We start from the raw sequence: 17251 nt of genomic DNA on the forward strand, positions 1-17251 counted from the left end.
CAGGTGGCTCGCTCAGCACCAGCTGGTCAGTGTGGCTACTGAGTGAGTGTGTGATTCCCTCTGGATCCTCTGTTGGCCTCAGAGGGCCAGGAAAAGGTGAAGCAAGGGGAAGGAGAGAGAGGTGGATGACTGTTGGAAGAGAGAGCGATGTCTTGCGTGTCTCTTAGGCTAGGTGGTGGGGGCAGGAGGGAGACAGCTAATTGTTCCCTCGGGGGCTCAGTGCGCTCTTACCCACCACATCATAGTACGCCGATCCCTGGAGGCATCACTGTGTGAGCAGAAACCAGCTGTGACTCATGCTACTAGTGAGGGTGAAAGGCAAAGCCGTTGAAGAAAAACACCTAAGAATACGGCGGCTTAAAGAACCTCATGGCGGAAGAGGCCCGGAAGGAGGTTCCTTTCTCCCATTCAGCAGTGTGGTGGGTAGCTGAGCTCATTTAGTCCACACGGGCACACAGAGACCCACACCACCCCGGGCACCAAACCGCCAACTAAGCTGGGCCCGGGAAGACCGTGCCCTTAGGTGACATGGGCCACTGTTGCTCATTCCCAGTGATGAAAACGGAGTCCCCTGAAGCAAGGGGCATGAGGAGTGGAGGCCCTTCCTGGCAGCCGGGCCCAGCCACAGCTGTTCCTCTCAAAGGAGAAGGCAGATTTTGGTAGCCCTCAAAGGAACTTACCCCTGGTGCCCTCTCCACCCACTCTTCCGGTCTGAAGCATTTTGAGCACCTCCTGGGAGTTGGCCAGGCCTGGGAGCGGGCACAGAGCAGGATGTTTTAAGCAGGGAACACTCCTCAGGAGCTGTTTGGACTGCGTTGTGAAGATGAATAGGCCTGCGAAGAGGGGTACGCCAGGCAGAAGACAGCTGTGCGAAGGTGGGGAGGTGGATGGGACGAGGGAAGGACTGAACGTGACAAAGTGCCTGGTGGTGGCCAGAGAGAACAGGAGAGCCAGATCATGTGGACTCTCTCATGAAGCTAGGACATCTGCATGTGTTGGTGTGTGTGTGTGTGTGTGTGTGGGGATTGACCCCAAAATTTTAAACTTCATTGAAAAGAAAGTTACATCTCCTAGGACAATGGAAATGAAGGAGAAAATAAACAAATGGGACTACATCAAAATAAAGTTTCTGCACAGAAGACAAACAAACAAACAAACAAACAAACAAACAAAGAAACAAAAAAACCATCAACAAAACAACTAGAGACCCCACTACATGGGAGAACATATTTGCCAATGATACATCTAATAAGGGGTTAATCTCCAAAATATATAAGGGACTCATACATCTTATCAAAAGGAAGACAATCCAATCAAAAAATGGGCAAAGGGCCTAAATAGACACTTCTTCAAAGTGGACATACAGATGGCCAAGAGACATGAAAAAATGCTCAAAGCCACTGATCATCCGAGAGATGCAAATCAAAACGACAATGAGGTATCACCTCTCACCTGTCAGAATGGCTCCATCCACAAATCAACAAATGACAAGTGCTAATGAGGATGTGGAGAAAATGGAACCCTCATGCACTGCTGGTGAGAATGCAGGATTGGTACAGCCATTACGGAAAACATATGGATTTTCCTTAAAAATTAAATCTGGGACTTTGCTGTGGAGAGCACCTCCTCTGTTCTTACGTGCTGCTGTTTCCTCATGTTAGTCATTTTTGCGGAAGGCGGGCTGCTGTAGGGAGGCTGGGGTTGCTGCGGCATGTGGAGGTGCTGTCACCAGGAGGCAGCAATAGGGGCCAATGCAGAGCTCAGGGATTCCCGGGCCCCAGGGCAGAGATGGTGAAGCTGAGCCTCAGCAGTTTCTTCTAAAGTCACAAGGCAGGCTCAGCCGTGAGAATGACAGTAGCCTGTGGCCAAGTCCTTCCCAGGGTCATTCTCTTGTGGGTTGTGATTTTAGTAAACCACCCGCCCAGTGCAGGGCCCTCGGATGCACATTGGGCTAGATGACCTCCAAGGTCTTTTCCAAGGTCCTCTGGATGCTGACAGCAGTGAGACTAGAATAATGGTGACTGTGTCTTCCCAACCAAATGTTAGAACACGTGGCCTGGCAGTTCTCATTCTTCACAGAGATTTAGTAAACTCCTACTATGTGTCAGGCATAGTGCTGAAGGGACAACAGTGAATAAGTCATGGCTCCCACCTCAAAACATCTCCCAGTCTGGTTGGAGAGACACCACACATCCTATGTAATAAAAACCTAATATGCTAAGTATCCGGCTGTCTGTTCAACCAATCAAAGTGTAATATTCTAATGATATGCTAAGGCTGCTCAATTGCTCGCTATGACGTGCACTGACCACCAGAGAGCAGATACTCCAACCAGTAGGTTAGCTTGCTGCTGGGGTCTGGCTGATTGGAACTGAGACAGGCCAGACACAACCTGGAGCCCTCCCACACTCCCTCCCCAGCTGGCCAACCTCCTGTGTTCCTTCCTGGCCCTGATCATGCACTGTTGGGGCCCTTTGGCCTAGCCTGTGCCCTCAGGGGATGTCAGAGACTGGTTTCAGCTGGATCCTACTCAACACAGGATTTGCCCCCTGTGTCCCCACAGGGGGAGCACCACTCAGCCAGAAGCCCGGCTCATGTCTGGCAAACTCAGTGGTGGGGGCAGAAGCTCTCCCTCCTCCGTGGCAGTGCTAAGGATGTTCGGCTGCTGGAGTGGGCCCAAGCAGTCAGTTGGACATCCCCCAAACGCTCCCGGACTATGAGAGGGCACAAGCTGGGCTGAGGGACCCCCTGCAAGTGCACAAATTTCATGCACCGGGCCTCTAGTATAATTATAATGCAGTGTGTGCTGAGTAGCAGAATCCTGTTGTATGTGCACAGAGGAGGTGTACCCAACCCAGACTCTGGGGTTCGGGAGAGTTCTCTGGAGGATGAACCAAGGGAATTGAGTCTTAGAGAATGAGCAGGGGTTTGCTGGGCCAGGCAAAGGGAGTGCAAAGATGAGGCGAGGGCAGGTGGGTGGTTTTTCTGCCTGACCCTCAGGTTGAGGTAAGGTCTAAAGGCAAGCCCTATGAAGAGGGGACAATGACAAAGCATGGGCCCAAATTCAAATGAGGGAGAAGGGCCCTCCCCTTCCAATGTGGGTCTCCAACTCAGTGCCCAGCCGCCAAAGACTGACCTGTGTGACCCCTTTGGAGTTCCTCCCAGGAGTCATGGCAACCTAAAACTTCCTGGGGCTGCAGGTGAGGACCCCTGCTTCATTGGAGGACTGTGAAACGTGGGCCCCTTATGCCCAGTGCAGTGCTGAGAGCAGGAGGTGGTGGTGGGGGCAGCCTGTGTGTGCGACCCGACCAGTCGGGGCGATCAGCAGGGATGTGGCAGTGAGAGGTGTCGTTAAGTTTACAGTGGGCACGGGCCAGGCCAGAAGACATGTCTCCAGGAGGCCCCTCTGTGCCTGGCTGCAGGGGTCCAGGAGGCAGGGCCTTCCCAGGGAGGACACCGCTGCTGGTTCTGCTGGAGGTGGGCCGCGGGGGCCTCCAGAAAGTGCATTCCAACCTGGCCATTTCCTCTTCTCAGACTCTGGGAATTAGCCCGCAGGCTCTGTTTCCTGACTTCGCTGCTGGCCTCAGCCCTCTGAGGAGATAATGGAAGTCCACGGAAGGCACAGTGGTCTCCCAAAAAGCAGCCTCAGGGTCAGTCCGACCGGAATTTGAACCTTAGCCCAGCCATCTGCAAGGTGAGCAGCCCTGAATGCTTTAACTTCTCTGAATCCCGATTCCCTCCCCCAGGGAACGAGGTTAATCATATCTATTTTTAAACAGCTGCTGAGAGAAGCAAAGGGACGAACTCGTAAAGCTCATTCTTCGTACCTGTAGTTCTCTGGTAGCGGCTGCACTCACTCACCCACCAACAGTTACCTACTGGCTACTTAACTGCTAAGCATTGCTCTCAGGCTCTGTGCTGAGGGGTCCCGGGGTCCGCTGTGAATTCACAGCGCTCCGCAGGTCATATGAAAGGCTTAAGCCACTCCTGACATCTGTCCGGCTCTAAGCAGACTCTGACTCGCCCGGGACAGTTTGCATTTCCCCCGTTAGATCGCCTTACGGGCCTTTTGATGACACTGTGTCTGTGGGGACGCTGGCTCTGTGTGGTCGCTGTGATAAAAACCAAGTGCTTTGTATATTGGAAAATCAATACACAACAGGAAATGCGGGTGGTGGTGCCCCCTCACTCCCAGGTTTGAGATGGTCTTCGCAGTGTCCAAGCAGCACACACTTCCCATTAGCAAGTAGTTGTGATTATTTAAGAATAAATTAGAACCCCCCCTCCCCCATGGATATGTATTATTATTTTTCTAATAGCCGCTCAGTCTTAGGACCTTATTACAGTATCTGGGCTTTAATGAACAGAACCCTTAGGTATTTCTTTTGGCCTAGGAGCCCCCAGGGGCAGGCACCCTGAGAGGAGCAGCTGGAAACCCCCGTGGGCTGGGGATGAGCTCCGGGGAAATCTTTCTGTTCCAGCGCGGGGCCCATCCTGGGTGTTTGTCCTTCCACAGACCCAGGAGAGTGTGTGTGTGCGCAGGTAACACTGCCGGCCCTGCAGGTTTTCTAACTGGCGGGCCGCCTGCCTGACCTTAAGATCACCTGGGGAACTCTGCAAAAATAGCTTCTCACCTCGCTCTAATTCAGTGGGTCTGACAAAGGAATCTGAGTTTAAAAACCCCTGCTCCAGCTCTCATTCCTTTAGGCGGCAGGATGGCCCAGATTTGGGGGGGCTGGTGGTTAACCCGGGTACAGCGGGGTGGGAGGACAGGGGACGGGCTGTGGTGGGGAGCGGTGCGTTTCCGGATGGATCTCCAGTGGGTGAGGGGCGCGGGCACCTGCCGGCCGCACTCGTGCCCACGTCCGCCCTGGGCGCGCAGCGGGCGTGGCGCGGAAGGGAGCCCGGCGCGGGGGAGGGTCACCCGGTGGCACCCCTGCCCCGGGCCCAGAGATCGTGTGCCTCCCCGCCGAGTGCCCACTGCCCCAGACGCCGGGGAGGGCTGGGGCGGGGCGGCTGTGGGCGGGGGAGACGGCGGAGTGCCGCGGGAGCGCGGCCGAGAGGGGGCAGCAGCGGCCCGCCGGCGGCCGGGCCCGGTGGGCGGGGTCCGGGCGGCTGGACCCGCTCCGAGGCCGGTGGGGGGCGGGGACCCCCGGGGAGGAGCTGCGGAGCGCGACGGGCGCCGGGCTCCAGGGATGGGCTGGTTTGGCGTGGGACCGTCTCCTTGGCGAGCTACACCCGCCGGTTCATTCTCTGCACACGGTTTGTGGGGGAGCGAGACGGTAACCCCGAGCTGAGCCCAGGCCCTCGGTGCCCGCTGGAACCACTGTTGTCTTATGTGGCGCCATGTGCAGAATTAGTGGTTTTTTTTTTTTTAGGGAAATGAGGGTGCGGGGATTAAAAATGATTCCCTTGGCGGTGTCTAAAATTCTATTGAAGATGCGTTTGTTTTTTTTTTTTTTTGGGTCTTTTTGGGGGTGGGTGTTATATATATATATAATTTTTAATCCCCCCCCTCCCCCCATCACCATGTATTCGCTCTATGCCTCTTCCACCCCCACCTGCGTTTTTGTGCCTTAAGTACTGTCCCCTCTTCCAGGCCCCGGGAAGGAGCAATGCATCAGGACATAAACTCTGTGGAGTAAATCGATGACTTAATCGAATCTTCCTTTCTGCCAAGAGAAAGGGTAGCTCAGGAAACACAGAGCGCGAGAGCACATTAATTGGTGCTTGCTGATGGAGCCTTGGGGACCAGGCCCTCCTGGGGAATGTCTCAGAATGGGCTGCGGGAGGGAACAGCCAGCCAGCTGTGACTGCACTAGGGAGGACTACGAGGGTTGTTCAGTGCATTGCAGCGCTGTTATTATTATTATACCAGAGGCTCCATGCTCCAAATGCATGCAAGGGGCTTGGCCCTCGCAGCCCCTCACAGCCCTGGCTTCATCTGGAAGGTCATCCTCACAGTGGTTCTGCTGTTCGGTCTAATTAGCATATTAGCTCTTTATTATATAGGACTAGAGGCCCAGTGCATGGGTGGAGTCCCTCTGCCTGGCCTGCGATGGTATTGATGGGGCTGATGGGGGCAGGGGGCAGCCAGCAGGGGAGGGGGCGCCGGGAAGGACCCTGGGAGGTTGGTCGCAGTGGGAGGCTGGCTGTGGGAGTGCACTGACCAGCATGGGGCATCTCCATTGAGCCACTGCCCCTTGGTGGTCAGTGCGTCGTCATAGCGACTGGTCCACTGGTCCCAATGGTCTCTTAGGCTTTTATATATGTAAACAAGAGGAAGCACCTGTATTTAGACTTTAATAAATTATAAAATTTGTCCGCTTGCCTTCTATGTTCTCTCTTTGAATTAGGGACATGGTTTGGCGTGATAAACTTTTGAGCCAGGCCTCCCTGGCGTGGAGATCCTCCCTCCCGGCCACCCGGTGGTTACTGGCTGTGTAATTGTGGAAAACACCACTTCTGAGCCTGTCTTCTCATCTGTAAAAATGGGAAACGGTGGCTACTTGACCGGTTGGTGTGAGTGTTAAATAGTGGTTGGAAAACACCTGGTATAAGCGCTGACTTCCAGTCCAAGTGCTGTGTGAGTATGACAGTTACCGCGGAGAGCATCCCTGAGATCTGAATTTCTGTGACTTTTTTGCCGATACCAGGGATGCTGTTGAACAAGGCCAGTCCGTAAACAAGAGCTCTGCATCCATTCCTTCCAGAATGTAGGAATGGAAACTGTTCCTTCACACCAACGAATAGAAAATACTCGTATGCAGTAAGGTCCAACCATAATCTGAAGACTTCTTCCAGGAATTTAACATTTGTTTATTCTTGTAACAAATTAAAAGCTAACCTGTGTGTTGCCTACAGGTCTTCACCCTAAATACCTCGAGACAGCTGGAGGAGGTCAATGGGGGAAAATAGAAACATATGTAATACTTTCAACAATAAAGAGTTATTAAAAAAATAAATGCCTCAAGACAGGGATGAAGTTTTATTTATCTTTTTATAGTCAGCCCCCTACTCTCATATGTAATGGGTTTCTTAAAAAAATTTTTTTTTATTGTTTTTTATATAGAGAGAAAGGGAGAGGGACACACAGAGAGAAGCACTGATGTGAGAGCATAACATTGATCTGCTGCCTCCTGCACACCAACCAACCAAGGAGATTGAGCCTGCAACCCCGGCCTGTGCCTGGACTGGGAATGGAACCGGTAACCTTTTAGTGCATGGGACGAAGCCCAAACAACTGAGCCGCACTGGCCAGGGCTGTAATGGGTTTCTAAAAAATGTTTGTGAACACCAGTCAATATTTTTTCTAATTGGTAAAGTCAAGAATAAAATGGTGTTTTTAGGTTCAAAACTGTAGAATGAAGACTTTTGTATGCTTTTATTTCCCTCTGTTTTTCCTTCTTATCTGAAAGTTGACTGGTATATGGGTTTGAGATCTGGGTTATTATTAAGTTATTTTTTGATGTATGTTTCCTGGTTCTTCTTCTTTTTTTTTTTTTTTTCCACATTCTGTCTTGTAATTATTTAAACAATTATTTTATACCTTTCTCTATGTCTAGTTGGTTTCAGTGCTCACTGCTAGTCCTTTTATATTTTGAGTTTCCCAATTTTGAGATCTAATTTTAAATCATCACTTGGGCAGTTGAATTTAATATTTTTAAATGAAGAATACAAGAGTGGCAGACATTTTGAGCTTTCTTTTTCTTTTCTTTCTTTCTTTTTCTTTCTTTTTTTTTTTTTAAGAAAAAATGTTTTTATTGATTTCAGAGAGGAAGGGAGAGGGAGAGAGATATAGAAACATTAATGATGAGAGAGAATCATTGGTTGGCTGCCTCCTGCAGGCCCCACACTAGGGATTGAGCTTGCAACCTGGCAATGTGCCCTGGCCAGGAATTGAACCATGACCTCATGGTTCATAGGTCGATGCTCAAGCACTGAGCCATGCTGACCAGTTTGCGTTCCTTCTGCTGTCTCCTCTTAAAAACCAAAATTTACCTGCTAGTGAAATACTGGAGTCTAAATCTTTTCCATGTCAAAATTCTGCATATATTGCTTTATGGTTGTGGAGGAAAAGATCAAGGTCAGCCTGTTTTTTATCCATTTATAGATAATCCATCTTCTTTATTTTTTTTGGTCTGGATGTATATATAAAACACATTTTTTAGTTAGTTATAATCTAAAAACCTGTGAAGATATTTCTGGGTATGAGTCCTTCTTATTTATTTTTACCTGAAACTCATTAGTGAACCCATTTCATTCACCTCAACTTCCCTTCTTCCCATCTCTTTTTGAAAAGTTTTCTTTAATTTTATCTTCAGTGATTGCTTCTCTTTTTGATCATCTGGATTCTTCTTCAGAAACATAATTCTTACACTGGATCTCTAGTCCTCATCTTTCATAGATGTCATCTTCTTTTTAAATTACTATTGTATATTTTAGTGAATCTAAGACAGTATTGATTCTATGTAAGAAGCACTATCATTTTATGTGTAACCAAGCAAGAAAAATGCTGCTAATTAAAAGATGCTGTAGTGCCAGGATTAGAGTCCTGTGAAACTGGCAACTTGATCATACCAGCTTCTTCCTTGTTTTAAATGTGTCTACTTTGAGAGATTTGGCAGTTTCTCCTGCTATTAACCGCACTGTTTGGCATATGACAAGCAATCCTTTTTACACACGGATCAGTTACAAAACATAACAGAACTTCTACTTAAGGATAACTTCTTTTTCCTTTTTTGAGTTCTGTAAAGCACTTGTTTTTTCTTAAAAAAAAACACAAACTTTCTCCAACAACAGATATTTGCATCAATAATATAAAATTGCACCCCACTGCTCTAATTCCATGCCTTTCTGCATACACAATGCTTCTTGTTTCCATGCCAAATCACAATGTAATCTTTTAAAAGATGTTTGCAACGGCAATTAAACTCACATGTAATCACTTATAACATGAACACTGAGCCCAGGTTGCCCATGCTCAGGACTTGACAACCCACCAGGACAGCACTCTGGTCCACAGTGATTGTGAGATGCCACTGACTGTAAGGCTTATCTTGATTTTCAAAGTGTTAACATGTGGAAAAATGGGTGTCTTACAATAGATAAGTTATGATAGTTTCAATTATTGTTCTCTTTTTTGGCATCTTGAAAGTGTTTCTCAAGTTTTCCATCCGTAATTACTTGTTTGATTTTTCTGCCATGTCAATTCCACTCATTTATTGCTTCCTATATATGACTTTTAATTATTGTTTAATACTTTTATCTTCTTGGAAATTAAAAAAAAAAATCAAAACCAGCTTCCCTTCCATGTTTTCTGGAAGACCAAAATTGTTTTTTATAGTCCAGAAGCCCCTTGATACTTATCCAGCTATTGAGTTCTAGTCAATGGAATGGGAATCTGAGTGATGCCTGTGACTTACAAGACTTCCACATAAGAGCATTCAATGAGCCTCTCCTTCACTCTCTTTTGCCCCCATTCTAGCTGAGGGCCAGGAGACGACAATAACCACCTGGGAGGCCACCTGATGGTTACCCTGGATGCCCAATGGTGAAGAGCTGTTCTTGGGTTATTTTGTAAGTGACAGATCAACTTTTATTATATTTCTTTCAATATACAAATGTTGGCTGTATTTGTACAGCAGATGAAGTTACTGTAATAATTCAGATTCTGAAATCATTATGTATCTTTTCTAAAATATTCTCACAAAATTCTTGCAAAATGCCTACCTGGATTTTGCTTTCTTAGTTGTTTACTGTTGCTGCAAAAAAAGAGACTAACTTGGACAATGAAACTTAACTTGATCAATGAAATTATCTCAAATGAGATAATAAAGTTATTATTGCATTTTAACGTTCCCATCATTTATGCTAAAAAAATAAAGTTTCAGAATACCATCTTTCTCCATTGAGTGTGTCATGTTCTTTTGCTCAGATATTTGATAAAGAACAAGGGGTTGACACCTGGGTGGATAATAACTGACTATTGTTTAATGTTTCAAATAAACTATTTTTAAAAACTCCACTTCTTAAACTAACTTCTGTATCTATGTCCTTAAAGGTCTATATCACTGTTATTTTAAAAGAATCACAATGAGGCTTAGCATAAACAAAGAAACTCTCTCCTATTACATTTTTGTTGGAAATTATAATGTCATCCCAGGTGACAGTCTCTGAAGCTTATCCTGGTATCAGTTTATCTCAGCTTGTTTTCCATATAGTTTTCAGTTTCAACTTTATAGGGCCACATCATGGTTTTTTAAAAAAATATTATAGATGTCAATTTCCTACAATTTTCTTCTGGTTTCTATAGCAAATCTTCTTCAGAGGTGTGTTCTTTATTTTAGTCTTCTGGGTGATGTTCTCTTTCCTGTGTGTAACATTGTTTTTCTGCAGATCCCACAGCGTTCCTGCACCCCCTCATTTTAATTACCTTTAAGCAAGTAGAGCTCTATGGAGACTTGGTGTGTGCTAATGGAGAGGAAGTATGGTTGTCATTGGTTCTGCTCACTGTCCTATTCTTTAGGTCTGTAGCTGGAGGGCCAGTTGAGGTGCACAGATCTTCAGCAGTTTCCAGAATTGATAGGATTCATCTTGTGGAGCCCTACTGAATGGATGTGGGATCTCCTACCTGTTCTCTGTCATACAGAACTGACGGAGTAGGTGAAGACTGCCTCTGTCCTGCCTATGAAGCATCAGCTGTGGGAAAAGTATCTTCCAAAATGTGCTGGGACATTGCCAGTTCTCTTTCACTTCCTGCTTCATGGTTTCCAGGACTAGGAGCTCTGAAGCTGTTAGGAGCCCAGACCCTTCATTTACTCTTGTCCTCTGCTCCCCTCTGAAAGAAGCATTCATTGTAAACAAAGGCCTGGTCAGGACGTACATGGGACTTTGTCTGCTTCTCCATGTGCATGGAGTAAGATGGATGCCTCATAGCTCCCAAGCTCTCCTCTTCTTCATTCGAGAAAGCCAGCTCAGATGGATGGCTGCCTCTCCTTGGCTGGGTGTATATAGGTATGTGAAGATAGAAGCATGACTGCTGGTTCCATCTAAGGAATGGAAGGCAGTTCTCAGAGAAAGAGGCTCACTGTGACCTGGGCAGAATCCCTAAATGTGTTTACCATTCCCAGCCTTTGGGACAAAGCCCATTAGGTCATGTCACGGGGGGAGCTGGAGTGCCTGCCAAGATCGTTCTCTTGGCTTATGAGTGACCTGGGTGGAATGGAGCACCAGTCTTCCCATTGAGCTGTGGGTCTTGGGGGGCTCTTGTGAGGAGTTGCTGAGTAATTTATAAGTCTGCACACCTGCATCTCCAGCTGTTTCCCATTACATTTTCCTTGGTGTTGGGCCCACTTTCCTTGAATCAGAAAGACTCTTTAATATGAAATCCACATTTTGCAAACCTTCTTTTTAGCAGTGGCTTTATTTGGAAACTAAATCTCTCTTTGATTCTAAAGCAGGCCCAGTCACAACTGGACATGGCACACTTGCCACCATTGCTTTTCTTATTTTGAAGGTAGAAATGAAAACATGTTTCTCATGGAAACATTCAGTGGAAGAGATTGGCCTAGGAGTCTGAAGTCCTGGATTTTATCTTTCTTTTTAAAAAATATATCTTTTATTTATTTCAGAAACTAAGGGAGAGGGAGAGAGAGACAGAAACATCAATGACGAGAGAGAATCACTGAGCAGCTGCCTCCTGCACACCCCACTCTGGGGATCTAACCTGCAACCCGAGCATATGTTCAGACCAGGAATTGAATCATGACTGCCAGGTTCATAGGTCCATACCCAACCACTGAGCCATGCTGGCTGGGCTGGATTTTATTCTTGACACGGTCCTTTTACATAAAACTTCAAGACTTCAGGCAATTTTATCAATGCACCCAAATCTCAGTTTTTAAATGAATTAAGTGGGGATCATAGCACTTTGTTTACCACCTATCAAGTGCTTTAAATATAATAAAATATCTCTAAATATAAGGCATATTTATTTCATGACATTGAATGGATTATTCATAACTTTCCAACAATATTTCAACGGTTAAGAGAGATTTGTAGTGTGACATCGGGAGGAGAGGTAGGGACTTAGAGTGTTAACTCCTCTAATAGTATAGGTAAGCCTGAGGCAGAGCTGGGGCTAAGCATAACATTCTGGTCCTGATCCTCACCCACCTGAGGTCTTACACTCAAACACAGATCTCCTCCACATCCTTTTTCTTTCTAACAGAACTTGTAGGAAGTTTTGTAGTTGAGTCATTCTGATCTGGGATCCAGGAAGAGACTGCAAGTTGAGCAGCGCTCTTGACCACAGCACACATGATGAGCAATTCTGTGTGCATCCTGGACAAGACCTTGGAGCTGAAAGTGCTCACTGGGTGTCAGCGTGTAAGCCTGGGGGGTCATATCTGCTTTTTCTCCTCTTCCTTTATTCAGTCATATACTGGGGTAGTGAGGGACTCAGTAACACCAAATGAGGCAAACCCAGTGGACAGTTTTCTCTTTCTGTGCCTTCTAGAGACTTTGTGAGGATGAATCAGGGTAATATGAAGTGACAAAACCAAGAGAAATGAGGCCTCACTCCCTTTGGTTTTGGGCTGTGGAGAAAATGTGACATGAAAAGCAGAATGAGTAGGTTCCTCATCATAGCACTTGACCGTTTGTGAGGGCATCATGGGTCCTGAGTCACAGGCCCTTCCAAACAGCCCATGGACTGGGTGTTGTTATTGCCACTGCTCTACAGTTGAGGACTCTGGCGTTCAGAGACATGAGGTCACATGCCCAAGGTTACACGGTCAGGAAATACTGTCAGAACTGGGACCTCATTCTGGGTTTCTTCCTCTTGACATCCATCCTCTCATGCCCACATGGGGAGTTTTAAAACGCTGATACCTGCATCCTGCCCCCGCAGACTCTGAGTTATCTGGAGTTGGTCCTGCCTCATTATTTATATAGCTCACTTCATATGTTCTTGATAGCACTGTTACGTTTTCAACAGTTACCAACATTCTTTTCCTCTGAACCTGGCACTTCGTAGAACAAGGGGTCCCCTTCTTTCATCCTTATAATTGCCAAGTCGAGATCCTTTAATTTACTTAAAGTTTTATTTATTTTTAGCTTTCATTTTGAATTAATTTTAGATTTAAGAAAAGTCGTACAATGATAGTACAAAGACTTCTCATACACCCCTCACCAGATTCCCCCAAATGGTAACATCTCATATAACCTAGAGTAACTTGACCTCAACCAGGAAATTAGCATGGAGACAATGCTATTGTCTAATGTGTAGGCTTAATGAGTTGCCTTTGATTGTCCTGTCTGCTTGGGCTCTTTTCATTTGGAACAACTCAGTTTTAACTGGCCCTTCATGACCTTTCCACTTTTGGAAAGTCCTTGCTAGTTTATCTTCTAGATGTGATGTTTCCTTCTGATTTTAAGACAGGCTGTGCTTTTTTTTTTCTTCCCTCACTGGAGGATATTTTTCTCCCACTGATTTTTAGAGAGACTAGAAAGGAGGGGGAGAGACAGAGACAGCTTCCCAGTTTGGAAGTCTAACTTTTAAGCCGCCTTTAAACTTCCAAATTGGGAGAGACAGAGAAAGAGAAACGTTGATATAAGAAAGACACATAGATTAGTTATCCCCCCCCCCCCCCCCACCGCCCCGACACGCCCTGACAGGGGCCAGGGATTGAGTTTGCAACCAAGATACATCCCCTTGACTGGAATAAATTCTGACAACCTTCAGTCTGCACGCTGATGGTCTAACCACTGAACAAACCAGCTAGGGTCAGGTTATACATTTTTTGGCAAGCCTACAGCAGAAGTGATACTGTGGCCTTATCAGAGCCTCATGCTGGGTGGCATGCAATCTGTCTCTGTCTTAACAGTGACGTTAACCATGATCCCTTGTTTAAGGGGTGGGACTGCCAGGCTTCTCCACCATAAAGTTACTACTTTCACGTTTGTAATAAATAAGTATTTTATAAGGAGATACTTCATAAATATGCTGTTTCCCCACTGATTTAAGGACTCATCAATGATTGTGCCTGAAATAATCATTACTGGGGAGTTTAATTCATGTATAAATATAAAGATAATATAATTATAAAGCAAAAATGAAAGAGCCTTATAGGCACATGGGCAGAACTGGATTGAAGCATCCATCTTGTATGAAAACTGCTGTTTGAAAATTTTAACCCCGCTATTTGGCTTCTGTGGATTTAACCTTCCCCAGACAAGGTCATCAGTGCTGGTACCAGGCCAGGCCTCTGGTTGAGGTCTCAAGGCCCAAGTACACACTGGCTTTTTAAGAGCTTGCAAAAGGGGGCCGGAAACACTCCATATTTGGGAGACTAAGAGGGTAGGATCATATAAATAGGGAGAATTCCTGCATATTGGGGCCCAGAATTTGAGAGACATTTTCCTCTGGACCTGCACATAATAAATGTAACTCCATCTCTCTAAGTATTGTTTTGTTCTTCTTCGGTTTTCTGTAACAGGATCATTTTTTAAAATATGTTTTTATTTATTTCAAAGAGAGGAAGGGGAAGGGATAGAGAACTAGAAACATCAATGAGAGAGAAACATTGTTGATCAGTTGCCTCCTGCATGCCCCCTATTGGGGATCAAGCCCGCAACCGGACAAGTGCCCTGAATGGGAATTGAACCGTGACCTTTTGGCTCATAGCACAAGGCTCAGTCACTGAGCCACACTGGCCAGGCTCACCTTTTACCCCCGGAGCTCTGTTGGCTCGGTTGTCTTCATAGTTCTGTCTCATTTGGTGTAGCTTAGCCAGTTACATGCGTGAAATGTTGAAGGTCACATCTGCACCGCTATGCTTACCACCAGCAGTAGTGATATTTCAACCCGTGCTTCATCCTTTCATCTGATTCATTTTTGTCTTTCAGAGCAAACAGTCCCTTTGGAGCTCAGAACTGCCCTCTAAATTGGATCTGAACTTCAGCTCCGTCTCCCTCTATTTGGGCTGAAGATATGTGGCACATCTCGTGTGCCTCAGCGATTCTAATTTCTACTCAGGACCGGCCTTTCCTTGGTGAATGATTCAGCATTTTACCACCTGACATTTTAAGAGAACCACTTTGCTATTAAACTGAAGCCGTATATTAAAGTTAAACCCCGAAGCAAGTACGGGTTCAACGGAGGTTAGACAAAGATAAGACCATTTGTCACACCTACCAGCCTGCGAAGTGCACAGCAGAAATGAAATAAGATTCCAGAGTCGGAGAGCCGGCTGGGCCTTTGCCTACAAATTCCAATGGACAGAAACTGCCCTTGGAGGCGGCTGTGGCTCTAGCCTCCGTGGACCCGCTCTTGCTGATCATAGACTCTGCGGAGGGTCCCGCGGCCTGAATCAGGACAGCTACGTAAAGGCCGCTGAGAAGTTAAACTTCCAAACTGGGAAGCTGTACATTGGTGAGCTGCTATTGATTTCTGTCTTGTACCAAAGGAGAACTGATGAAGTGGAAGAGAAAGCCTTCCCGTCCAAGTGTCGGCGGGCGGACTGTCCAGGCGATTGTGCTGCTCTCATCGTTTACTTCATTTGGCACAGAGGTGCTGATGGCCTCCCCTGCCCACAGGGTGCCTCCCGGGATGGGTGGCAGAGGAAGCAGCCAGAATTTTAGTGTAAACCTTTCTGTCTGTGATCGACCTACACAAAAGGAGTGGCCCAGCTGCTTTTCTTGTTAGCCCGGCTAGGGCTTCCTTGTGCTGAGGACGGAGGAGGAAGAGGTGCCAGCCCAAGAGAGGGGGGAAGAGAGGGCAGGGGAAGGGAAGGCAGCCCTGTCTGTCTCTATCCCTTTCCAACATCTTCCCATCTGAATTCTGAGACTTCCAGGCCTGCGATTCCTCCAGAGAGGCCCAGCATGCCTAGAGATTGGGCCGCACCTCTCTCTGCTTGGCCCTTACCAAGCAGTCTTTTTTTAATAAATTTTATTGATTTTACACAGAGAGGAATTGAGAGGGATAGAGAGTTAGAAACGTCGATGAGAGAGAAACATCGACCAGCTGCCCCCTGCACACCCCCCACTGGGGATGTGCCAGCAACCAATGTACATGCCCTCGACTGGAATCGAACCTGGAGCCTTCAGTCTCCAGGCCGACGCTCTTCCACTGAGCCAAACCGGCTTCGGCACCAAGCAGTCTTAAAGTCAACACCACCCAAAGCCCTTGGGGTCCTCTCTTCCACAGGCTTCCATAGCACTCCACTCTGACCTAAAATCTACACCATTCATTCATTCATTCATTCATCAGTCATTTATTCTAAGCCAGGCTAGGAGTTGTGGCTAAGTACTGGATATATAAAAATAAATTAAACACACTTCTTAACCTCAAGGAGTTCCTGGTTTAGTGGGGAAATGAGTTTTTGAGTAGATAGGCACAATGCACTAGTAAGATAGCATTTACTAGATGCCACACAGCCTTCTAAATACTTTACACGCTCCACTCATTTAACCCTCACAACAACTCTACAAAGTAGGTGCTGTTGTGTTCAGAGGTGAAACACAGAGAGGTCAAGTAATTTACCTAAGGTCACACAGCTAAAACGTGGTCATACAGCTACTAGAGGAGCCGGCTCCAGAGGTACGGCTGTGACCAGTATTTTTTATAACCTCTCAGTGAATCAAGATGGTAGTGGGCCCCCTAGTGTTATGGGCACACATGGCAGGGCCTGGTGGAGGTGGCAGGGGTGAGGGGGGTGGCAGAGGGCTTGGCTCAGTGACCTGGACTGTGGTTCCTTCCCTCTCTCCTTATTTTCTGCCTTCAGTATTTACCAGGCATGTACTGTGTGCTAGGCATGCTGCTGGCACAGAGGATACAAGGATGGGCTCAGTCGAGCCTGGGAGGTGCTAGCACAGACCTGCTGGCACAGAGCATGGTCAGCACGGACACGAGGCTGCTGTGGGAGCACTGGTGGGAGGCTTCACGGGGGCAAGGAGAGGAAGGGTGTCTCTGGTGTGAGCTGCCCTCTGACATTGGAATGTGAGTATCAAACAACAAAAATCAGCTCTATCTCTGAGTCCTGCTAACCATGGTAGACGGGAAGTCTAAACACCAGTCATTATTTGGGACAAGCCTCCTCTCCCTACAGCCTCCCAGGAACTCCAGAGCATATGTGGGTTTTGGTCTTTGGTTTCCATTCCACAGGGAGCCAGCACTGCTGTCACAAGCTGGTCTCCACCATCCTTCAGCCTCCAGAACCATCATTCTCAGCTTTAGGCCGGCCTGTCC

The 17251-nt window shown here is 47.0% G+C and overlaps 1 long non-coding RNA gene across 1 annotated transcript in view; it reads left to right on the forward strand.

Moving 5' to 3' along the window:
- Positions 1-16640, forward strand: part of LOC311627431 — a 47385-nt gene extending 30745 nt beyond the window's left edge. The window contains exons 2-3 of the long non-coding RNA XR_014795907.1: positions 9488-9579; positions 14911-16640. This is a non-coding gene — a long non-coding RNA (uncharacterized lncRNA). The remainder of the gene's footprint in view (positions 1-9487; positions 9580-14910) is intronic.
- The last annotated feature ends 611 nt before the right edge of the window (positions 16641-17251 follow it).

This window comes from Pipistrellus hanaki (assembly GCF_964339955.1).
Source record: "Pipistrellus hanaki genome assembly, chromosome: 9".
Classification (NCBI taxonomy): Eukaryota; Metazoa; Chordata; class Mammalia; order Chiroptera; family Vespertilionidae; genus Pipistrellus; species Pipistrellus hanaki.